Genomic DNA, 25236 nt, shown 5'->3' on the forward strand with positions numbered 1-25236 from the left:
GTCTCTAAGTAATGCTATAAACAAGCATGAAATAACAATGTAATCTTTGAGTGACGTTTGACACTCCAAAATGGCGGCCGCAATCCAACGTCAAGAATCTCAATGTTCCGTGGAGCGGAGTATGACCGGATTACATTAATGTTCGGCCTCTGACAATCTCATTCTGTAGCCAATACACATCCATTAGCCAATACACTCGGTCAGCCGCAATTGCCAGTACAATCGATATACCACAGTGACAGCATAGTTACCAATTGTATACAAGATTCTTTAAGATGGCCGCCGCCATTTGATACAGATACCCTGTCTATTTCCTTGACTCCCAGCTGTGTCGAATTGCTGCTACTGGCAGCCTTTATAAGCACTTGACAGCGTAACACACAATTAGGCTGTTTCGATGCAGGCGGACCCCCATCTGTTTTCTGAAGACTAACGTCAGAATAGTAAGTTGTCTGTAACCTATGCACTGCTCACTGGCTAATCAACGACGCGTTTTTTGCTAAATTTTGCGCACTCCAAACAGTGGATATGTATGACTTCTTGTTTTATCTTAAATAACAAGTAAAGACCCACTTAAACAACAATCAGCGCGAGATAACTCTCTATGCGATTGTATATTGTTTCAAACATTTTCTAATGGTACACTGGGAAACCGGGCAACTATGTTTCCATCATTTAATTACATCAACTTGTCTACGCTAAATGTGTGATGATAAAAATCTACCACACACTCTAGCGATAATGCAGTTTTTAAGTTTAAACAGGATCGCAACAAGTGGCCGCTTCAGCCTAACGCTGCTACTTTTTTTATCTTTCTAGCTCGCAGCTGTGTTGAATTGCAACTACAGCCATTCTTTAAAAGCACATGACAGCGCAGTGCACAATTAGGCTGTCTCGATTCTGACGGACCATATTCGCATTCTGAAGACTAACGACAGAAAAGTAAGTCATATTTTAATTTACTCACTGCCCACAGATAGGTCAGTGACGTACTCTGTCAGCAATACGCACATAAATCATTATCTTTGTATGACCTTTGAGTATAGTCTCAACTGATTTATCTAAATCGAGGTTCTTTTAAAACAACGATGAACACAGTAAAACTTTCTCGATAAAAGTCCATCAATTTGTGACAAGTCCACCATTGTTTTGTTGGGAAGTAGACTAGTTAGGCACTTACTCCTATACTGCAGCACCTTCTTTTCTGTGCTGCTTATATGATGACCAAAATTCATTTAAGCGTTAAGAACAATTTAATTCATTGACAATAATTACACAAATTGTCAATGACTCAGCAGATAATCGGGTTTCTAAAAAGACCCACACTATTATTACTGCAAATGGAATTTACAGACTAAGTCAGAATTAGAAACGACATACAGGTGAATGAATAGATAATATATTACTATTTATTTCCATTGTACAGCAATAAAACCACGGCAGGATTGACTCCCGCATTAATACGATCTGGCAATTGCTGATGCCAAGTTCTACATGGTAGGATATGATCTACTATCTTTTTGACACAGCATGACAAATCTCATCGAATAAATACTGAATTATGTTTTTTTGACTTGCAGTGTAAATACCCACATGATTTTAAACAAAGTTACGTGAGAACGCTTCTGAGACCTCTAAGTAAGCATGGCCATTGATAAAAATCATGTATTACTATAGAAAGCAATTGGTCTATACGATTGAAAGACAATAGCTTTTTTTCAATATTAGATGTTAGATGTAATTCTTTTCTTGAAAAACGATATTGACAACCTTATTGCTCGCACACGGGTTGAAGTCTGAGTTTTAAACTTTGTACATTGATTTGTTAGCGCAATTATGTTTACATTCTTGTAACTATTTGCATTATATTGTTTAGGAGTCCTTGTTTAAGCAATCATTGTCCTGAAGATGGTCTGACGGATTGACAACACCCAAGACCGAAACGTCGACTTTACCATCTAATTCCAGTTTATCTGCTATGCACAGTAGATTGTATGCTAAAAAAGAGCTTCATCTCTGTTCAAACCAATCAGGAATAGATGTGTGTATCTAGATGAAATGAGGACTTAACTCCGTCCCCTGTTTTCATGATATATTGCTTTAATTTATGTCTCTTTTGTACTCTTTTTACTTTGGATAAAACTATAAAAATTATTGTGTTTAAATCACAAAAGAAACCCCCGTGTGCGTTGTTATCATTATATATTTATGATGTCCAGCTAACTGAATTGATTTCACATTGATGTTAATTTATCTTAACATGCCTATTGATTCAAATCTTTGAAACTCACAATTAACAGATCACTTTAAAATAAATCCCTTGTTGGCACATTAACCTTCTCGTTACATGTATTCTGGCATTTCACAATTCGGGGACTCTTGCATCGGATTGAGTTTCCCCCTGTAGAAATGTTATTTGAATTTTCTTACTACTTTTCCTAATGTATTTTTTTCCCTGCGGGTAGCTGCACTTTAAATGTGATATACACTTTGTATGTTAAAGGATGTCCTAGTAGCTGCTACTTTTGTGACTTAGGACTGGTGATATATTGTTTAGACAATTGTTTATTGTGCATCATTCTTCATGGATTGTGTGCTTTATCACATTACCTTATCACAGAGCTTGTATGTCTTTTTCCTATTTGTTGTTTTAACATGCATAATCTGTACTAATTGAAACGCATCCGTACTTACCTGACCCATGGAAATATGTGGTTTAAGTTGAAAACAATGAAGTAGCAAATAAATGCTTGAAGTCCATATTAATTGAATTCATGGTCTTTAGTCTGTTAAATTGTTTTAACAGCATTTGAATATGACGGCTAGGACCCCTCTTTTCTTTGTTAATTATACGGCCCTGTCCAGCCGTCTAGGGCCAAACCCCTTGTTGCTATTACATTAAATGTATTCTAAGCACTCTAAAAGCGGCGTACACCACTACATCACATTTTTAGCATATTAGGTCCTAGGGCTCTGGTTTGCCCCGTCCCTACGTGGTCCCACCCCTGGGACACGTGACCACCCTACGTCACTTCCGGGGAAGGGGACTTGTCACTTTTAGGTGATGAGTAAAGGTATTCCTATTTACCACTGGTGTCTCATCATCCTTTTCTCTCACTGCCATAGATATTTTCACTGTCTCTTGTCCAATGAATATTATATTTTTGCCATTTTCAATTAGGGCTCTGAGTCCATTCAAGGTAGAACTATGAATGCCAATGGATCGGAATAATGTTTATGATGTGTTTAGAAATTTTTTTCAGTCTGTGCAAAGCTGGATTTGGTACCTTTGATACTTGTTTTTTGTGCCTGTGGTTACTAATTGTTAAAACTAAGGCCATGGCTGCTTATTTTTGCCCTAGTCTCCTCCTACAGTCCACATGATTCCCATAGCTGTAGCACAGCCAGAAGAACTGCTTGCAATATTCATTATTATTTTTGCACAATGTGTGCCAGTGGTACGTTTGTGTGCACCCAAATGTCTCGGAGTCCTTTAGAGTAGGAAGTTGTATCTAGATCATTCCCCTTCCTTTGGAAATACAAAGTCCTTCTTTTTGGCCAAGATTACTTGCTAAATTTAGGTTGAAATTGTAGGTTACAGTACGTCTCCACTTCTTGCCCTAAAACATTTAAAAGATTGCATGCAACTTTACGTGAGGCTGCCTGATTTTGCACCATTGCAAAATTTTGATCATTCTGTGCCTTAAAGAGGGGGTGTGAGGACAGCTGATGGTGCAGGTGGTGTGACTATGTGAATAAAGATAAACTGCATGGTAAGTGAGTGAAGGTGAGAATGTGATAAGAGACTTGTCTTGCATTTATCTTGCCTTGCTGTGATTCAGTGATAAACTCCTGAGTTTTTCATCCTTTTGAACCAATGCCACATATTTCTCTTGTTTACCTGTTCATTTGCATCTCCCTCATGCCCTTGTTGATTTATTCCTAAAGCATAAGCGTTCACTTGGCATTTTACTGGTGGCAACATTATTTGGGTATATGCCATCTGTGAAACTGTGTAAATTGATGATTCTTGGAATATCTAAATGACTTTTTTTAAAGTATTGTAGAATGTTCTCAGAAGCCATTTCCTCTGGCCTTCAAGTTGCATCAGAATACTGTGGACTTGGCTGGTGACGACATTTTGTAGATATGGCAGATAGCTGCAGGGGAGTGGTCATTGTGCAGTAGGACATCCCACCTTCTGCCTCCTCCTACAGTTGCATTGCATGCTTTTTAAAAGAAGAGAGTCTGCACAAGGAGGCATGCACTGTGCAGACGGATCCTTCGAGCACAGACTGAAGCACCTGTACCTGCAGTGACCTCTTCAGACACTGGGTAAGGGACAAGAAATGTGCAGGAATGCAAACCAGCGCCCCTGCTGCAGGTACTAACCTAGGCCAGTACCTGAGGCAATGGACTGGCCCTGACTGAGTTAACAAAGCAAACCAGGGTCAGGCCTGACTCTTATCTTGTGGTTTATTGACCTTCCCTTCCGATTGTTCATAATTAACATTTAATTTCAAAATAGAGAAAGCATTTTAGCGGTGCTGTTCTTAGGGGAGCCAGGTAGAAAATCTACAAATTATAGTATTTTGATCATTCGCATGCCTAAATTCACGGTGGGTTTAATCTAACTCAAAATATTCAGATGTGACAATGAAAAAAAATATTTTCTGCCTTTTCTCCCATATCCAGGGATTTAGAGGTGTGGAAATGTGCACTTGAATGCACTTTTTTCTAGTTTTTCTGGATAACTCTACGAAACAGAAGGATTTCGACTACTCAACCTGTTCTGGGGGTATTTTCACATGTGCACTTATGTTGATAAACTGCAGTTGGACTACATATAGATTGTGAGTGAGTGAATGAACAAGTAATTATCTGGGCATTTATGTAGAATGTATATAGCAGGGACCTAGCCAGACAGCAAAAGAGAGTTTCATGGTGACATGCAAAGACACAAAGAGTGATTAATATAGTGTACTGTTACTGCCTCATGATTTAGTCCTATTCAAGGGAGTTGTCTGCCTATGGTGATTGGATGCAGAGCCTGGCTGCACCCTCGCAATGCATTGCTTTTGACCTCACACCTTAAATCAGTCATAGCATGTTCTAAAAAATGATTGAAAGCATCACTGGTTACCCCACTACCCACAACTATCAACTAACAAAGAGGTGTCAGGAGAGAGGACAATCTTTCCCCACACCCTCCTGTCCACCACCTTAATCCAAAGGAGGGTTGTAAGCAGAGAGACTAGTCCCTTTCCAATAACTATTATGCATACTCATGACACTGTGGAGGAGGGCTAGTGGAGAGGTAAGTATGTCTCCATACCCTAGTATGTACATCAAAAGCTCTGGGGAAAGCTGTCAGCAAAGAGGCCGGTTCCCCACACACTCCACTATGTATACCCGTTGTCGAAGACAGAGGTTTCAGCAAAGAAGTCCCTCTGCACGCCCTGCTACGCACACCTGTTATCAGAGAGAGAGGTTGGAAGAAAAGACCAGACCCTCTGCACTTACTACTATGCCCAACAATTATCTGTTAGAGAGGTCTCAAGGAGAGGTTAGTCCCTCCCGATGCACTACTATGCACACCCATCATCTGACAGGCAGGTCTCAAAAGAGAGGCTCGTCCATCCCCAAAACCTGCTACTAATATTCATCATCTAGGAGAGGGCTTGTTCTTCCCTATACTCTACTATGTATATCCATCATCAGAGGGAGATGTCTGAAAGGAGGGGCCAGTCCATCCTCAACCCAGTCATGCAAAAGAGAGGTCTGAGAAGAGAGGGAAATTACTCCCCACAACCTGCTATGCACTTCTGCCATGCTAAAGCAGGTCTTAGAGTAGAATTCAGTCCCTGCGCATATCCTACTATGCGCTCCTGTCATCGAAGAGTGAGGTGTCAGCATGCAGAGCAGAGTTATTCAAACTGTGGGGCGCGCCCCCCCCCCCCAGGGGGGCACGAGATCATCTCAGGGGGGGCGCACACTCCATAATAAAATTTCACCTGTCATTGTTTCCCTCTGGCGTACGTCAAAAGAACGTTTGTTTCCTGTATTTCTTCACCCATTTCATATGGGGCTTTTGGATTGGAGGAACAGCAGCCAATCAGCCCAGGAACGTCACCACTGACGTTCCATCAATAAAGTGGACAGCAACATAGATATTAGGAAGTGCCGCGAAATTTGCATGCACATAGTTCCTGCATACCTTTTGGTAGTGTGGCGCTTCATCATTCCTGCTGTTTGCCCGAGCGTGCTGCCTTTTCTTCTTAGGTAGCTGTCCTTTGAGTGCTGCCTCGCTGTGAAGGTTTTTGCCTCGGAGCATTTTAAAATCACCAACAGGTAATTCAGATCTGAGGTAAGAGAAAGTGAACAGACAGTCCTTCTTCCCAGGGCATCTGCTTGCCTGAAAGAAGTCTGTTCACTTTCGGTTTCACAGCATAGTGAACTTTGCATACTTCCTGTATCCTATTTTTGACTGTCTCACTTAATCTCTGCCCCTTTCTTTAGTTCTATTGTTTATTTATTTATTTGGGAGTTTTATAACCCCCTGCCAGTAAACGTTTTGTTACTTCACTGGGCAGATATGATTTAAGCCTGGCACCCTCAGGCATAAAACACCCTAATTAAAGCCCCCTGCAACATCCATTGCACGATAGGCACAGGCTTTACATCTTCAGGTTTTGCACCCTACTCTAACCTCAGCATCCCAGTCCCTCACCTAGATATGGTGCAGTGTTTTCCTTTTCAGAGAGGCACCTCCAAATACAGCCCCTTTCTCTTGGACTTGGCATCTTGCGCCAGAGCACCCCTAAATACAGCAACATACTTAAATGTACCACCCAGGGCACCCTTCTACATGTGGTATACACCTGATATTTTTAGGCATGGCAGCTGGGGCATTAACCTCCTAGGTCACACATACCAGACACTGGGTATCCTTTGGCCTATTGTTATATTTTCAAACGTGTGCCCTTCAGAAGCAAATCACTAGCATTATGATAAAAATGCAGGGTCTAGAGCACCACAGAAGTAGGAAGTTCCTTTTCATCTGCTGTGAAGGAGACGGCCTTCAGCCTCAAAGTCTATCCCAGAGATGAACTCGTCTCAATCACTACCCCAGAGGAGCAACCTGTTTCACCCGATCACAGAAACCCCGGCCACTACCATTGTCCCAAAAAAGACACCTGCCTCACTCCCAGGTCCAGGGAACAGGGTCATCTTAATGATTTTGGGGGCCCTGGGCCAAATGTATTTGGGGAGGGATGGCCTTGTTCAGAACATCTTTGAATTTATGTTCCATTTTCAGCTCTTTCATGCCCTTTTTGGCCTGCCACTGACAGTGCACAGGCACACTGGTACAATTTCTAAATGTGTTGAGATTTACATTTCAGGGATAGTGACATGTGTATTCAAGATTGTAACACAGCGGCAGCTTACTAATATTACAGCAAATAATCTCTGTGACACCCTCCCATTTCTCGTGTGTGCAGTGCTGTTTTGTTCTAAAAGAAACTTTTTTATGGGTGTTGCATGAAACTTAAACAGGTTTGTCTGTAAAATGTCTTTAGTAGACTCTCACACATCAGCACAGTAAAAATAAATTAAAGGAAAATGCTATTTAAAACAATCTGTTTAAGAAGGATTCAAGATAGTCGGGGTAAGACTCTCTCCAGAACAGGACTGGCTCTATCAGGGCCCCCTGAAAGGCTGGGGCCCTGGGCCAGAGCCCACGTTGCCCATGTCTTAAAATGTCTCTGCCAGGGAAGACACCTGCTACAACCTATGTATCAAATACACTGCTTACCTCAATCCTGGCAGAGGGAGTCAACCGCTTTTTTTCACTGAGAGAGAACCTGTGATAGGATGGGCAGTGCAGGAATGGGGAGCTTTTTCTGGGAGGTGAGAGTGGGGCAGTGCTGCTTAGGATGGCCAGAGTTAACAAAAAACTAAAAAAATGCCATTGGACAGTGTTTCTCAGGGGAGAGCATGGTCTTTGAATGGTACTCGTTTATTTGACCACAGAAGTTTCTTTGAGGAGACTTTGCAAGAATTAGGTGGAGAACCAGTAGCAATTTGCACACATTTTAACTTGAAAAATGTACTTTTGAACTGTGTAGTACGCCTCTGTCATTTAATCGCACCAACTAGCAAACCTGCAGTTTTCTAAACACTCTTACTGTGTTTAACATTATTAGACGGATATGGACTGGGGAATGCGGATGACGGTCTATTATGCAGAATACCAGGTTCCAGAACTTTTTGCCAGGTGGTGGGGGGGTCCGACATCTAAATAAATTCAGCCGGGGGGGCTCAACCTAAAAAAGTTTGAAGACCTCTGATGTAAAGGGTTAGCTGAAGGGCCTTTGGCAGTGTGTGCCGGGGGTAGCATTTACTCATAAAAATTAAATACTGCTTTACCGAAACATTTGCTGAAAAAACAAAGATTAAAGTAAAATTGTAGTTAGCTGAATACATCAGTGACAACATTAATGCTTTGAAACAGAAATTCACCAGTTATAATTAGCAGCGCTAGCTATAACTTGCATCCTGACATGCACTGCTTATGACTTCAAATATTACATCACTCATGGTATATTATGTGACATAATTTATGACATCATTGATGACATCACTGATGACATTGTATTGTATTGTAGGTAAATTTATAAGGCGCACAGCTACCCACCATGGGGTCTCCCGGCGCCAACAATAGGGAGGCTTACTGGAATATTGTCAACTGCGCAAAGAGCCAAGTTTTCAGATCCCTGCGAAACTGTGTAAAGATAGATTGACATTTTAAGGAAACTGGAAGGGAATTCCAAAGCCTAGGGGCCAGATAAGAAAAGGAGCAACCCCCATTTTTGCCAATTTGAATCTGGGGATCACGTAATTACCCTGAGAGGCAGATCTAAGAGCACGCGAAGGGACATAAGGATGGACCCTGGAACGCAAGTATTGAGGTGCCGAACCATGTTTAATTTTAAACATGACGCTCAGAGCCTTAAATGTAATACGGCTCTCTATGCGCAGCAAATGTAAGTCCCGCAATCCAGCGGTGATAGAGGATCTCTTCGGGACCTTACATAAGAGCCGAGCTGCGGAGTTCTGCACCAACTGAAGCTTCTTGCGTACCTCTTGTGTGCACCCCAAGTAGAGTACATTGCCGTAATCAAGGCGAGAAGTTACCAGAGCTTGGACCACGGTACGTCTTGCTGGAACAGGAAGAAGCCAAAGAATTTTACGAAGCCACCTTAAGATGGTGAAACAGGTGGCTGAAATGCTGACCACTTGTTAGCGCATAGATAACGAGTCGTCCAGCAAGAAGCCCAGGTTGCGTATATGTGTAACTGGTTGAGGTAACGGACCCATTACCAAGGGCCAGTGATTAGGGCCCCAGAGATGTTTATCCTTGCCCAGAATGACTAACTCGGTTTTATCCCCATTAAGCTTTAACAGGTTAGCCTGCATCCACTCCGCAACACGACCAAGTCCCTCCTGAAGTGTTGAAGAGGGGCATTCCTTATTAGAGGAGAGAGAGAAAATGATCTGCGTGTCATCTGCATAAGAGTAAAGGGATAAACCAGCCTCCTCCACTATTGAGGCCAGGGGTCGTACATAGATGTTAAAAAGCATAGGGCTTAGTGTGGACCCCTGAGGAACCCCATAAGCAGTTGTATGAATGGAGGAGGAGCAGCTTGATGAAAAGACCCGAAATGAGCGCTGACACAAGAACGAGGCTAGCCAAGCCAAAGCTGGCCCAACCACCCCCGCCTTTTTTAATGCGGTGATAAGAATGGAATGGGACACCGTATCAAATGCGGCGCTCAAGTCAAGAAGTATCAGTGCCATGGTTTCACCTTGATCCAGATGACTACGCAGAGTCTCGGTAACCCCCAATAGAGTAGTTTCAGTTGAAAAATTAGCACGGAAGCCTGACTGAGAGGAATGCAGATAACCTGTTGCCTCTATGTGTGCAGTTAGATGAGTATTAACATGCTTCTCCAAAATTTTTGAAAACATAAGTAATAGGGATATGGGCCGAAAATTCGCAAAGATTTTGGGGTCCGCCCCCGGTTTTTTCAAAAGGGGGATCACCATCGCCCTCTTCCAGTCAACAGGGACAGTGGACTCCCGAAGGGAAGCATTAAGCAATTCTTGAATCACCAGAAGAGAAGCTGATGCTAGTAGTTCAAGAATAATAGGGGGCATGGGATCTAAAGGGGAGCCAGATTTCACCTTCGAAAAGAACAGGCGTAGGGACTCCTGGTCCAGTAGCGGCCATGCAGAGATCACTTCCTTGGGAGGAGGGCTCTCATCATACATAATGGGAGAAGACCTGCTCCCAGGCAGTGGTGTATTGACTGCCAAGGAATTGTGAATAGTTTCAACTTTAGTAACAAAGAAGTCAGCGATCTCATTACATTGGGCTTCATCAAGTATTGGAGGGGCTGGAGAAGTATCTGCCCCTGCCAACTTTTTTACCATATAAAAAAGGGCCTTAGGAAGATTGGTGGCCTTGGAAATGGATTCCGAGACGAAAGTCCCTTTTGTCTTCCTGCAGGCGAGATGATATAGTTTTAAAGCTGCCCTATAGGTTAATTTACTCTCTCCAGGTGTTTGCACTTGGCCTTCATAATTTTAAGATCCTGCGTAAGCCATGGCGCGGGAGGCAAGTGTACAAGAGGACGCTTAGTGGGAAGAGGGAGATGATGCTCGATGGCAGATGACAACCACTGTGCCACCTCCAGGTTCAGAGAGGATAAAGGGCCAGAAGTGTCCGGACAGGTGGATGACAGCTCGGCGTTGAACTTATCCAAGTTCAGTTCAGACCAAACTCTAAATTTGGTGGCATTAGAAGGAGGAACTGGTGAAACACCGCTAACTGAAATAAGACTAAACTGAACAGCAAAATGGTCGGACCAAGTAAGGAGGAGGGGTGAAATACTGCAATCCAGCGAGATATTAGATAAAATTGGGTCAAGTAAATGCCCTGCCTGGTGGGTGTGTCCCTGATTGCATAGCACTAAATTAATTGCCTCACAGTCGACAAGAAATGCTTTGCACAATTTATCATTGGTGTCTTCTAAATGAAGGTTGAGATCACCCACAATAACAAAGTTTGCCACCTTCAGCACATAAGGAGCAATCAGCTCTGAAAAAGAAAAAAGCCACTGAGTGGATTTATCTGGGGGACGATAAAGGAGAATCCCTGACATAGTCATGTGAGGTGACAGTGCTAATTTAAACAGCCCAGCTTCGCAGTCTGGGAATGGTAGGGATTCTAGCCGACATGTGTAGGTGTCTTTAAATATAATTGCAACCCCCCCACCTCTCCCGGAACTGCGGTCTATTCTCAATATAACATAGCCTGGTGGAAGAGCACTGGCCACATCTGCACAGGAACTGGCATGAAGCCAAGTTTCTGTGAGAAATAGAGCGTCCGGGAGAGCGGTGCTTAGGAGGTCAAATATATGTTCCTTGTGTTTTGGGAGGGACCTACAATTAATGCTCCAGAATTTAAAAGTGGTATTTACTGTCCCCCGTGGGGCTATTGCTACGGAGGGTACAGCTTGTATTTTATCTCTTTTGTGATTAAATGTAAAGTTACAGCCTGTGCAATTAGTCAATGGTCTGGCTGACAAGTCAAATGGCCTGCCAACACATTCCTTACCCCGTAAGTGGTACAGCTCCCCAGCAGAGTAAATGAGGCGAAGACTACCATCCCCCTCACCAGAGACATAGTCTCTGGCCGCTGGGCGCTCGAGGGCGCGGACGGGTGCAGACGGGCTTGACTCTGGCGCGCCTCCGGCGCGCCATCGGCACGCCCGCTCGGCGCGCGCGCTGCGCGCTTGCATCAGCTGAAATAAATAACAGCCAGTGTAGCGGGGGGCGTGGCCCAATACGGAAGCGACCCACCAATCACCTTCGCAAGTTAGGAGCGAGTGATTGTGGGCGGCTACACCGTACAACACAGAAAATGTTTCCACGTAAGTCCCCACAGCCCCACACAGTAGGTGCGTTTCTTAGGCGAGTTAAATGAAATAAGGAACAAGGTTTCTCTGATAAAAATTTTAAGTGCAGGTATGAGGACAATGAAGTTAGCACAGCGGCAGCGGCAAAGATCACAGAGGACCGCTGCGCGCTTGCATCAGCTGAAATAAATAACAGCCGGTGTAGCGGGGGGCGTGGCCCAATACGGAAGCGACCCACCAATCACCTTCGCAAGTTAGGAGCGAGTGATTGTTGGCGGCTACACCGTACAACACAGCAAATGTTTCCACGTAAGTCCCCACAGCCCCACACAGTAGGCGCGTTTCTTAGGCGAGTTAAATGAAATAAGGAACAAGGTTCCTCTGATAAAAATTTTAAGTGCAGGTATGAGGGCAATGAAGTTAGCACAGCGGCAGCGGCAAAGATCACAATGAGTCTGTTAGTTTGTTTTATAGATTATATAGTGGCAAATGAGTACCAAATTTCTTTTCTGCCTATTTTAGTAGAGCCTGGGTCCAGTAATTGGTGTAAGTATTTGCAAAACACATCTGCTCCTAATGCACCAAAGGTATGTAGAGGTGTTGAACATGTTATATATGTTTGTAATCAAGCGTAACTCTGTGTCCAGGTGATAGTTGACTTGTGTTCATTATGTTCCACACACATTTTTTAGTACTGCAGAAAAAGTATGCAATGAGAGATAGATTCTATGTAGTCAATCTAACTTTTATAAGCAAACACAACAAGATGATGGACGAAGTGCTGAAACCTTTCAAACACTCACCCCCAGTCAAGAGATCTAGGTTAAATCCATTGTTCTTTTGCTCAACGTCCTGCCCTAGTTTGGACTCAGCCATATGAGTATCTATCTTGATATTCCTCCCCATGGGAATAGTCCAGCCAAAAATGCCAAGCCAGGTCCACTCTAGATGGGAAACAGGCATCCTGAGACTGGTTTTAGAATTTAACCCCTCATCAGCCATGCTACAATGAATCCAGTGGCACAGCGAGCAAGGTACCCACATCTCGGCATACCCTTGGCCAATTTGGGTGAACATAGCAAACGCAACAAGGTGATGGATGTTGTGCTGAAACTCTTCAAACACTTATCCTGAGTCAAGAGATCTGGGTTAAATCCATTGTTCTTTTGCTCATTATGCCACCCCGTTTGGACCCATCCATATGCAAATCATTTTTTACACTGCTCCCCTTGGAAACAGTCCAGCCTGAATTGCAAAGTCAGGTTCTCCCTGTTTCAGAAACAAGCATCCTGGGACCGTTTTCGGGCTATTGAATCTCATCAGCAAAGCTAGCTAGAATCCAGTGGCACAGCGATGCTGGAACATTTTAAACACTCACCCCAGTCAAGAGATCTGGGTTAAATCCATGGTTCTTTTTCTCACAATGCCTCCCCAGTCTGGACCCAGCCATATGAAAATCAGTCTTAAACCTGCTCCCCATGGAAAAATCCAACCCAAACTGCTAAGCCAGTTCCTCCCTAGACCAGAAACAAGCATACGTGGACCGATTTTAGGGTATCAACCCTCATCAGCCATGCTAGCTTGAATCCAGTGGTGCATCAAGCAAGGGACCTACCTCTGGGCATTCCCTTGGCCACTTAGTGGTAATATAACAAACTCAACAAGATGATGGATGGAGTGCTGAAATTTCACTCACCCCAAGTCAAGCGATCTGGGTTAAAACCATTCCACCCCAGTTTGGACACAGTCATATGCAAATCAGCATTGACCCTGCTTCTCATTGGAACTGTACAGTCTGAACTGTGAAGCCAGGTCCTCCCTGGAACAGAAACAAGCATCCTGTGACCAGTTTTGGGGTATTACCCCTCATCAGCCAGGCTAGCTTGAATCCAGCGCAAACACAAAGATATGGTGGATGGAGAACTGAACCTTTTCAGACACTTACCCTCAGTCACAGATCTGGGTTGAATCCATCATCGTTCTTTAGCTCACGTCATTACCCCAGTTCAGACCCAGCCATATGAAAACCAGTCTGGACCCTGTTCCTCACAGGAATAGTCCAATTTGAATTGCAGAGTTAGGTCTTTCCTTGCCCGAAACAAGCATTCTGGGACAGGTTTCAGGGTAACACACTATATCAGCCAGGCTAGCTTGAATCCAGTGGTAAAGTGAGCAAGGGAACCACATCGGGCATACCCTGCAAACTTAGGGTGAACTAACTAAGCAAATACAGCAAAGATTACATGGACTTTATAGTTTGGAAATGGAATACAAATACCTTAGAAATTCACATAAAAAATAATGGTTACAGGGACATTAATATAGTTAGGCTCAGGTTTCAGTCCTACAAAAATAGTGAAATTCAGCAGTTATAGTTAGCTCAGCTAATGACAACATGTGCCCCCACATTGCACTGCTTATGAGCTCACATATTATATCACTCATGACAAGGTCACTGAAATCAATGATGATATCAATCATGACATTTTAAATGAATCACTGATGACATTATCCAGTGACTTTGATTTTTTTTAAAATGCTTATGAGTATTAAATATAATTAACAAGGTTTATATGTGTATCAGTGGGTGTTTGAGTGCCTGTATGGATGATTGAGTAGGTGCATGACTGACTTTATAAGTGAATGATTAGGTGTCTCAGTGAATATAAGAGTGATTGACTGGTTGTATGAATGTTTGTATCAGTTTGTCAATGATGTCTAAGTGGCTGTATTGGTGCGTGAGTGGGTACATGAGTGGCTGTATAGGTCAGTGATTGGTTGTCTGAGTACCTGTATGGGTATTTAAGTGTCTGTGTGGGTGGATGAGGGTGTGTGTGACTGCCTGTATGGATGAGTGAGTAGGTGAGTCAGTGGCTCTATTGGTTAGGGTTCAGTGACTAAATATCGAGGGACATAATATAGAATGCCCAAAATATCGACACCAAAATATAGAAGGACAGAATATCGACTCCCTATCTACAAACAGGTAAGTACTAAAATATCGATTCCAAAATATAGAATGTTAAAATATAGTTAGCTAAAATATCGAATTTTTTAAATGTATTAAAATAATATAAAAGTAATTAAATATTAAAAACAATTATATAAAACATACATAATATAATATAAAAAGCTTTAAATGTAAACATAATAAAAGTAATGTAAACTAAGTAGAGCTTTTGTTGGATAGTGGGCGCGTAAAAATTACTATTCCCACTCCAGTGAGTGCAACAGTAGGGAAAGCGTTGGATAGCGTAGGGGTAAAAATTACTATTCCCACTCCAGTGAGTGCAACAGTAGGGAAAGCGTTGGATAGCGTAGGGGTAAAAATTACTATTCCCACTCCAGAGAGTGCAACAGTAGGGAAAGCGCTGGATAGCGGGAGGGTAAAAATTACTATTTCCACTCTAGAGAGTGCAACAGTAGGGAAAGCGTTGGATAGCGGGAATGGAAAAATTACTATTCCCACTCCAGTGAGTGCAACAGTAGGGAAAGCGTTGGATAGCGTAGGGGTAAAAATTACTATTCCCACTCAAGTGAGTGCAACAGTAGGGAAAACGTTGGATAGCGTAGGGGTAAAAATTGCTATTCCCACTCCAAAGAGTACAACAGTAGGGAAAGCATTGGATAGCGGGAGAGTTAAAATTACTATTCCCACTCCAGAGAGTGCAACAGTAGGGAAATAGTTGGATAGCGGGAAGGGAAAAATTACTATTCCCACTCCAGTGACTCCAACAGTAGGGAAAGCATTGGATAGCGTAGGGGTAAAAATTACTATTCCCACTCCAGAGAGTGCAACAGTACAGAAAGCATTGGATAGCAGGAAGAGAAAAATTGCTATTCCCACTCCAATGAGTGCAACAGTAGGGAAAGCGTTGGATAGCGTAGGGGTAAAAATTACTATTCCCACTCCAGTGAGTGCAACAGTAGGGAAAACGTTGGATAGAGTAGGGGTACAAATTACTATTCCCATAACATAATTATCAAATAATCAATTAATATAAATTAATTACCAATTAACACAAATTTATTACCAATTAATAATTAATTATCAATCAATTAATTGTCAAAACATATAAATATAATTTATATTTAATTAACCATAATTAAATTACTTCCCACCCTATTCCGCTATAAACCCACAACCTGCTACGGAATTAAATTACGCAAAAATTAAATTACATAACATTCATTAGTTTAAATAAATTAAACATACATTATAAAAATAATACAGAATTTTAACACATATACTACCATACATAACACTAAAAAAAAATCGATATTATGCTAATCTATATTTTTTAAATTCGATATGATGGAATTCTATATTTTTAAATTCTATATTATGGAAATCAATATTTTGTACCTCAATTTCGATATTCTGACCTATCTATATTTTGATAATTCGATATTCTGTCCACTCTATATTTAAACTTCGATATTCTGGGCAGTCGATATTTTGGAATCGATATTTAGGGTGTTCACCATTGGTTAGTGAGTATGTGTGAGGGGAGTATGCAAAGTGGTGCAGAAAGGAGCAGTAGCCTCCTATCACCTCTCAGAAATCCTGGCGAGTGAGACTTACTGGGGTAAGAGGAGGACTTGTTAGCCCCTAAGCACCCTCAGGAGCCAAGGGGATTTCATCCCCTAACATGCAGCATGCCAGGAGTGCTGCAGAAAGGTATGGGGCCTCCAGCATTGCACTATTTCTTTCCTATTTATAAAGGAGGGAGGGCTATGTAGCTTTCCCTTTCCTTGGCCATATTTGGTCAAGGATTTTTAGAATGGTGAGGGGGGCCAGGCGGCCCCCTCCCAGGGCCGATATATGCCAAAGGACCACATCTCCTAAGGTGTGGGCTCACCTTTGGGGAGCCTCAAGGCCACTGTGGTCCTTGTCAGCTACCTTGCTCCTGCGAGAGGCAGCATTGCTTTGAGACCCAGGGAACTGCTATCAGTCAGCTCCCTGGATTTCAAAGAAATGTGTCTGTTTCCCTGATTGCTTGACAGCAGGCAGGGAAACAGACATGCTCTGCTTTCATCAAGTGAGTACATTTTCTACTCTCGCTTGCTGAAAGCAGATCTGAATTTGCTATGGCTTGTCAAGAGAGTGGGTCCTGCCATGTCAAAGCAAACTGCAATGTCCCAAGGGTTGGGCACACTGGGACATTGCTGGAGTCAACCCTGGGAGGTGTCAGTGTCCAGGGCCATCTTGGGCTCAAGGAAGGAGGGGGTGGCCCCCTCCAATGTTAACATTAGCCTTGGGGAGATGGCTGTCCCCAGTGCTGCAGAAGGACTGGGCAGGCCAACCGCATTGCTATTAAGTGCCACGTGAAGGTGGCCCCTGTGGGGCAGGCCGTAGGAACTCTCCCACTTTTTCAAATAATGTGTGTACCCCAGGTAGGGGGCAGTCCCAAGGCAGCAAGGCAGGCCTTAGGGTATCCTCTTGCATTTCCTTATAAAAGCAGGGTGCCCTGGGGAGGTAGTGGTCCCCGGGGCAGTGGGGGGCCAGGGGTGCCAAGAGTGCCCTCTACTTTTTAAAATTATAGGACTGGGGAGGTGTCGGTCCCCGGGGCTTTTTATAAGCCTAAAAGGGGTGGCCCATGAACCCCCTCCTTCATGCCCCTAGATTAGGCTCACCCAAGGGCTTAAAAAAATAGGTTTGTGCATTTTTTCTTTACAATGTTGCCATAAATTTGTGCATCCACTATTGAGTCCCTGGCGATATTTCAAAATATTGTTTTAACCCTGACGGAGTCCATGAGGGACCCCCCACCATATTTGGGGAGTCAGGGTATTTCTACCCTCCCCACTTTGCTTTATATTTTCCTTTCTTTGTGGGCCTCAGCTTCATCTAGCTTTCTGCTAAATTTGGAGTAATTCCATTAATTAGCTCCGGCTGTAGTCGTGTTTAAAAAATAAAACATCCCGATAATATAAACTGGGGAAAACACATTTTGTAACCCCCCTGGTTGACGGATTGACAGATGACCACGAAACTTTCAAAATAGCAACTTAACCCATTGTGAAAAATCTCATAGAGATTGGTCAAGCTGCACTTTTCCTATAAATATATATATATATATATATATATATATATATATATATATATATATATATATATAGCTAGTGAACAAGCCTGCAGGTCAGGCGAAACGCGTCTAGCATTTTCAGCTGGCATTAAACGAATTTGTACAGACACAGCGTCGATTGCTTTTCTTGAAGAAGTTTGGTGAATTATTGTGACCGCGTTTGGGAGGTCTCTTACTTCGACGCGCCCTTTGTTCTGGAGGCAACGAGGTGTTTCCATCCACCTGTGGAGTGTATATATATATATATATATATATATTACCTACTGGCGGTCGCCGGTAGGTAGTTATAGTTAGGACCTATTTTCCATAGGAAATCCGCAACATTCTATTTCCAATAACTTTGGAGCCGGTCGACTAATCTTTGCGAAATTTTCAAAACTCATGGGGCGATCTGGTCCGCTTCAATCCTGAAAGTTTCGGGGTGATTCATCAAGCGGGGCCCGAGAAAAAGGGGGGTCCCAAAACGTGTTTTCCCAATGCAATTTTCTTTAGGAAACTTTAGCCGCGGCTACAGCCCGAACTGCTGAACGGAATTACCCCGAATTTGGCAAAGAGGTAGCCCTTGGTTCAGAAAGGTGCCTTTTTGTTAAATGGTGTAAATCCGTTAAGTAGTTCATGAGAAATTATAAAAAGAAAAAATATTGATATCTGGGTGGAGTCTAACGACACATCTCATTGTGAGATCTGATTGGCTGTTAGCACTTCATCCTGGAATTGCTGGCAGCCATCTTGGGACAAATATACAAGATAGCACCCCATTGAAATGCATTGTAGTGAATAGAAGGTTTTGAGGGTCACGAAAAGGAGAACTATAAAAGGTAATAACAGACTTTAGTTACATTAGAATTCATTTGTTGGTGGTACCATACTAATTTTAGGAAGTGTGGTGTGTTCTAAGGTGTGTTCTAAGGTGATTTTACCTTGTGAAAAACGTTCTGCTGGGATATCATGAATCATATTTGAGAGAAATCTATTTTGTCTTGCTTGTCCCATGGAGGTTTGGAAGGTGCTCCAGAGGCTAAAATGAGAGCATATTTTTTGTAAATTTTTTGTAAATTCACACTATCTTTCTCATAATTTTTTATTCAATATCCCGGTTGCTAACCGTTTTGATGTGCTTAGTTCCGTGGATTGACCATCATCCGGAAGGAACACCAAGGGTAGGCACATGCGTATAGAGGGGAACTTTGGTAGAGAGGTTTATGGAGTGGTGAGGGATTCTTCCTTGACCACATCTGGTACCGGGAGTCGACCTACTCCCCTCCCCCTTTCCCATCTGAACAATAGCTCTATGGAAGGATACCCTGAGCTGGGTCTCCCTGAACATACTGCCTCGCATGAGTCCCCTACTTCTCCCCACTTGGTGGCCAGTCCTTGTTCCACACCCTCTCGTAGACCACTAGTAGGGTCCTGGAATGTGGCCGGACTAGAGACCAAACTCTCTGACCCTGAGTGGGGAGAGCTAATGGACCAATTTGATATCTGTTTATTTCAAGAAACTTGGCTCCGGTACAGTCCAGCGAGGGTGGGTTACGCAACTTATTCTATTCCCGCGGTTCAAGGCGCAAGGGGTAGACCATCGGGGGGGTTAGTTATTTGGGTTGCAACCCATTTAGGTTGCTCTGTAAAATCAATTGATACAAAATCCCCTGATATCTTGTGCCTGTTACTTACCTTCCCTGCCGGATATTCGCTGGTAGTCCTAAACGTTTACTTACGCCCCTATCCGGCACAGCTGGGGTTGTCGATTTTGGGAGCTTTCGATGAGGTACTACACTCCCTTCCTCCTGCGTCGCACAAATTACTGCCACTACGAACCTCTCCTCGGGATCCCTCCCCTTACCTGTGATGAGGACGAAAACTATAAAATCCCTGTCCCTACCATCTACCCGGCCAAGCGTCTCCTCCCTCTAGCCCTCGAGATCAATAAGTTAGCTATTGCACACTCCTTGAGGGCTTGTAATGGTAGATTGTGCCCCGACATACCGGGAGCTTTCACCTTCAATAGACCCGGGAGTTGTTCAACTATCGACTATATCTTGGTGAACGTGGAATTTTGGGGCTATCTAGCAACATTTTCTGTTATTCCGCGGGTCGATAGTGATCATAACCTACTGTCACTAGAGTTGATAAGTAATATTGGTGGCAGTGCAAGCCTACTCGGCCAGCCGCCACATAATAGTGAGAACTTGGTTTTAGCTGCAGGTGGTAGACGGATTAGGTGGGCAAGGGTTGTGACCGATGAAATAAAGCTTGCAGCCTTATATAGTAGTGTTACTCATTCCCTGGAGGCGGTTTCCCTCCTATTGAGCCCCAACGGGGATATTGAACAGAACCATCTCCTTGATCTCCAAAACATCCATAAGGAACTCCTCGGTGGCCTGGCCGGTTTTTTCTATAGTGCGTCTGTTTCAAGGCCACGGGCCCCAAGGCCTGAGCATTGGTACAATAGTTCCTGCAGGCTGGCCAAGACTGCCCTGATTAAGGAGGTAAAAAACGGCACACTGTCGAGTATCCAGGTTTCAAGGGCCTTTTATAAAAATTTGATTAAGGAGGCAAAATCGGAGTGGGAGGATCTTAGGTGGCAAAACATGAAACAAGCACTAGCAGTTCATGACTCGAGGGCCTTCTGGAACATTGTTCGAACTGGTTCAGCAGCTTGTAGCCCCGCTATCATTCCTAGCCTTAGTGAGGAGGTCTGGCTCGCCCATTTCAAACCCCTATACTCTTTAAGTGTCCCCTGGGTAGGATCTGTTCTGGTAACCCCGCCTAATGCTACTCCATTGAACCAGAAGGACCAAGAAGACTCTGCGAGTCGTTCTTTCTCCCTCTCAGAAATAGAGTTGGCTCTTAGCACCTTAGCTGCAGGGAATGCTCCGGGGCTTGACAGGATCCCCGGTGATCTGTTTAGAAGTGAACCAAATATTTGGGCCCCTTACATTTTGGTATACTTCAATGCCATTTTGCAGGGCCTTGAGATCCCGGATACCTGGTTGGGAGCAGAAATAATACCCATACATAAAAAATCCTCCCCCCTGGACCCAGTCAACTACCGCCCCATTAGTTTGATTGACGTCCTGCAGAAGCTGTTTGCCCGAGTCCTTTTAACAAGGTTGCAGTCCTGGATGGAGGATCACCAAATTTTAACATCGCTCCAGGCAGGGTTCCGAGCAAAGGTTTCTACCATCGACCAACTGTTTAGGCTTCAGTTGATCTATTGGAAGACAGTCAGTATGGGAGCTGGTAATCTTTATTTGATCTTTGTGGACCTTCGCTCCGCATTCGATATGGTCCAAAGGGAAAAACTGTGGTTTTTGTTATTGGAGATGGGTGTTCCCCCCTACCTTTGTCATCTATTCAAACGCCTACACCAAGGCACCTATGCAAGGGTGAGATATGGGAGATGTGGGGAAATTTCAGGGCCTTTTCCGGTTGAAAAGGGTGTGCGGCAGGGTTGTGTCCTGGCCCCCACCCTTTTCTCCCTTTTTATCAATGGGATGATTGAGCATCTCCTGCGCTCCGCTAATTTGGATTCTCCTATCCTCGCGGGGCGTAGGATACCGGCCCTTATGTTCGCGGATGACACGCTCTTGTTATCTAAATCTTTCATGGGCGTCCAGCGCACATTGGAGGCCTTTTGCTCTTTCTGTGAAAAAAGGGATTTGGAACTGAACCTATCCAAAACAAAATTTATGGTTTTTAGTCCCAAGTCAATTAACTGTCCCCACCCTAAGATGGGAGATGTAGAACTAGATAGGGTTGCTACCTTTGACTATCTAGGGGTGACCCTCAATGATAAAATGAAATGGGGGTCTCACATGGCAAAGGCAAACCTGAAGCTAGCTCAATCAGTGGGGGGTTTACTGAAGGTTTTTAATAACACTTCTTCCAAACCTTTGGCCCCCCCCATGGAAATCTATAAATCCCAAGCAAGAGGGGGCACGCTATATGGCGCTGAGCTTTGGGGGTATTCTACTCCTGCTTCTTTAGCGGTAATTGAGAACTCCTTTATCAGGCGTCTACTGAAACTACCTGCAAGTACCCCCCTAATCCCTTTGAGATGGGATTTAGGCTTAGTTCCTATAGAAGAAATTGCCCTGAATCGCCCTCTCCTGTTTTGGAGACGACTTTGGTCAACACCTGAGCTTGCAAGCTATAGGCTTGACCTGGCCGATATATTGACAAGGGGGAAACTGAATAAGATTCCCTGGTTAACTTACGTTAAGACCTTGTGTTATGCCATAGGGAAGGGGGACCTTTGGACCGCCCCGGAAGAGACAAGCGGCACATTATCCAAGAAATCCTTGAGTGAGGCCTTGTGTCTCTATTGGAAGGAAATGTTATTACATTCTTCTCTGGGTAGGCTCACTGACACCTTTTTGGACATTAAGTCCAGCCCCCAGTACGAAACCTTCCTGGATGCTATCCAACCCCCCCTGGCAAAGAAACTCTACATCCAGTTTCGTCACAGTTCGTTACCTTTGAGGGCCTTCACTTATAGATGGTCTAACGCATCTGATCGTTCAAGCATGTGTCCTGCTTGTATTGATACTTGTGAAACCGAGATGCATGTTGTTCTTTTTTGTCCCCTTTATATCAAGGCTAGGAAGAAATGGATTATTCAGCTATGTAAGTCTAGGGGCCTTAGGGACTACCAGCTAGTCTTTAGAATTTTAAAATAAGATACCACCCCATTGATAGTCTTTGCGATGGCCAAATTTCTTTTTTCCATGTGGCTCACCAGGTCCAAAAAGATGATCATTGTCCCATAACCCTTTTGATTCCAGTATTATTATTATTGTAATTCTAGAATCTGCCGGTGTTCTGAGATTATTTGGGGTTTTGGTCACAGTTCCAACAATTGGCTTCTTGTGGAAATAATTTATCTTGTTTCTCTGTGCAAATTTTTTAGCATAAAGTTTTAATGTTTTTATGGCTTGCACTCTATGTATATGTGATTTAATTGTGTTTTATTGTACAGAATTATTTATGTCTTTTTATGGCATTATGCCGAAATAAAAGCTTTTGACTGACTGACTGACTGAGAATGAAGTCTACCATTCTCAGTAAAACATGTACATCCAACAAGGGCAGAGACTGTCATTTGATGTCTTTATGTTCTAATGCAGCTTCTCAGAGTGTTCTAAAGAACAACAGGAGCGCTAACAGCCTTACTTATGACAAAAGTATGGCACACCTTAAGCCATCTTGATTGGAATATACTGGTAACACTTAAAACATTTATTTAAAAAAGGAATACAATGGGGGAGTTCATTTTGTCCTAGAAATTATGGTTAGTGCTGTAGAAAGAAAAATTAGGACATTTTTTAAGTGAGATCTCAAATATCTTCCTGTTTTATTTCAACAGGAGCAGCCTGTCGGTTGATTCCTTTTTGTTCTACTGCAGCTTCCCAGAGTGTTCTAAAGAACAACTAGAGCGCTAACAGTCCTACGTATGACAAACGTATGGCACACCTGAAGCCATCTTTATTGGAATCAAGTGGTAACTCTTAAAACATTTATTTTAAAAAGTAACAAAATGAGGGGGTTCATTTTGCCGTAGAAAGTATGATTAGTGCTGAAAAAAAGATAAGTCAGGGCGCATTTTGAGTGACTTCTCAAATCCTCTTCTATTTCATTAAAAAATTCTGACTTGCAGACTGAAACATGCACTTTCAATACCAGCACCAGACTTCCCTGGTGAGCAGTAGCTTTACTACAGTGATCTAATGAGCAACTAGAGTGCTAACACTCTAAAATTATGGCAAATGTGTGACACATCTGAATGCCTTCTGGATGGAATCAAAGTAAAAAACTGAACGCATTTCCAACTGAGGAGACTGTAGTAAATGAGAAAATTAGGAAACTTCATAACAAATAAGTCTCCCAAGATGGCCACCAGACACAAAAGAGCCCAAATGTAGCACAAATATCACCCAGATGTAGCCCAAGTACAGCCCAATGACAGAATGTCCCAAAGAACAACTAGAGCGCTAACAGTCTTACTTATGACAAAAGTATGGCACACCTGAAGCCATCTTGATTGGAATAAAGTGGTAACACTTAAAACATTTAATTTGCAAAGGAACACAATGAGGGGGTTAATTTTGCCATAGCATATTTAGGGCTCATTTTGACTAGTAGAGTGAGTAGTAGAGAGTGAGTGGTAGAGAGTAGTAGAGAGTGAGTAGTAGAGAGTAGTAGAGAGTGGGTAGTAGAGAGTGAGTAGTAGAGAATAGTAGACAGTGGGTAGTAGAGAGTAGAAGAGAGTAAGTAGTAGAGCATGAGTAGTAGAGAGTAGTAGAGAGTGAGTAGCAGAGAGAAAGTAGTAGAGAGTAGTAGAGAGGGAGTAGTAGAGAGTTAGTAGTAGGGAGTAGTAGAGAGTGAGTAGTAGAGAGTGAGTAGTAGAGTGAGCAGTAGAGAGTAGTAGAGCGAGTGTAGTAGAGAGTAAGTAGTAGAGAGAGAGTAGTAGAGAGTGAGTAGTAGAGTGAGTAGTAGAGTGAGTAGTAGAGAGAGAGTAGTAGAGAGAGAGTAGTAGGGAGTAGTAGAAAGTAGTAGAGAGTGAGTAGTAAAGAGTGAGTAGTAGAAAGAGAGTAGTAGGGAGTAGTAGAGTAGTAGAGAGTGAGTAGTAGAGAGTGAGTAGTAGAGAGTAGTGGAGTAGTAGAGAGTGAGTAGTAGAAAGTGAGTAGTAGAGTGAGGAGTAGGGAGTATTAGAGAGTGAGTAGTAGAGTGAGTAATAGAAAGTAATAGAGAGCAAGTAGTAGAGAAAGAAGTAGAGAGTAGTAGAGTAGTAGAGAGTGAGTAGTAGAGTGAGTAGTACATATTAGTAGAGAGCGAGTAGTAGAGAGTGAGTAGTGGAGAGTGAGTAGTAGAGAGTAGTAAAGAGCGAGTAGTAGAGAGTGAATAGTAGAGAGTGAGTAGTAGAGAGTAGTAGAGAATGAGTAGTAGAGAGTGTAGCAGAGAGTAGTAGAATAGTAGAGAGTGAGTAGTAGAGAATGAGTAGTAGAGAGTAGTAGAGAGCGAGTAGTAGAGAGTGAGTAGTGGAGAGTGAGTAGTAGAGAGTAGAAGAGAGCGAGTAGTAGAGAGTGAGTAGTAGAGAGGGAGTAGTAGAGAGAGGGTACTAGAGAGTGAGTAGTAGAGAGTACTAGAGTGAGTAGTAGAGA

At 43.1% G+C, this 25236-nt stretch overlaps 1 protein-coding gene across 2 annotated transcripts in view; it reads left to right on the top strand.

The window, feature by feature from the left end:
• The first annotated feature begins 4262 nt into the window (after positions 1–4262).
• The window catches only part of LOC146863752 (uncharacterized), a 151106-nt gene continuing 130132 nt past the window's right edge, over positions 4263–25236 (top strand). Inside the window, exons 1-2 of one of the 2 annotated variants that reach the window (XM_085640676.1) lie at positions 4265–4335; positions 23442–23576. The gene's annotated coding sequence lies outside the window, so the exon portion shown is untranslated. Of the gene's footprint in view, positions 4336–23441; positions 23577–25236 lie in introns of both variants that reach the window. The other variant, XM_085640677.1, reaches the window with a different exon arrangement.

This window comes from Triturus cristatus, chromosome 2_1, assembly GCF_964204655.1.
Source record: "Triturus cristatus chromosome 2_1, aTriCri1.1, whole genome shotgun sequence".
Lineage (NCBI taxonomy): Eukaryota > Metazoa > Chordata > Amphibia > Caudata > Salamandridae > Triturus > Triturus cristatus.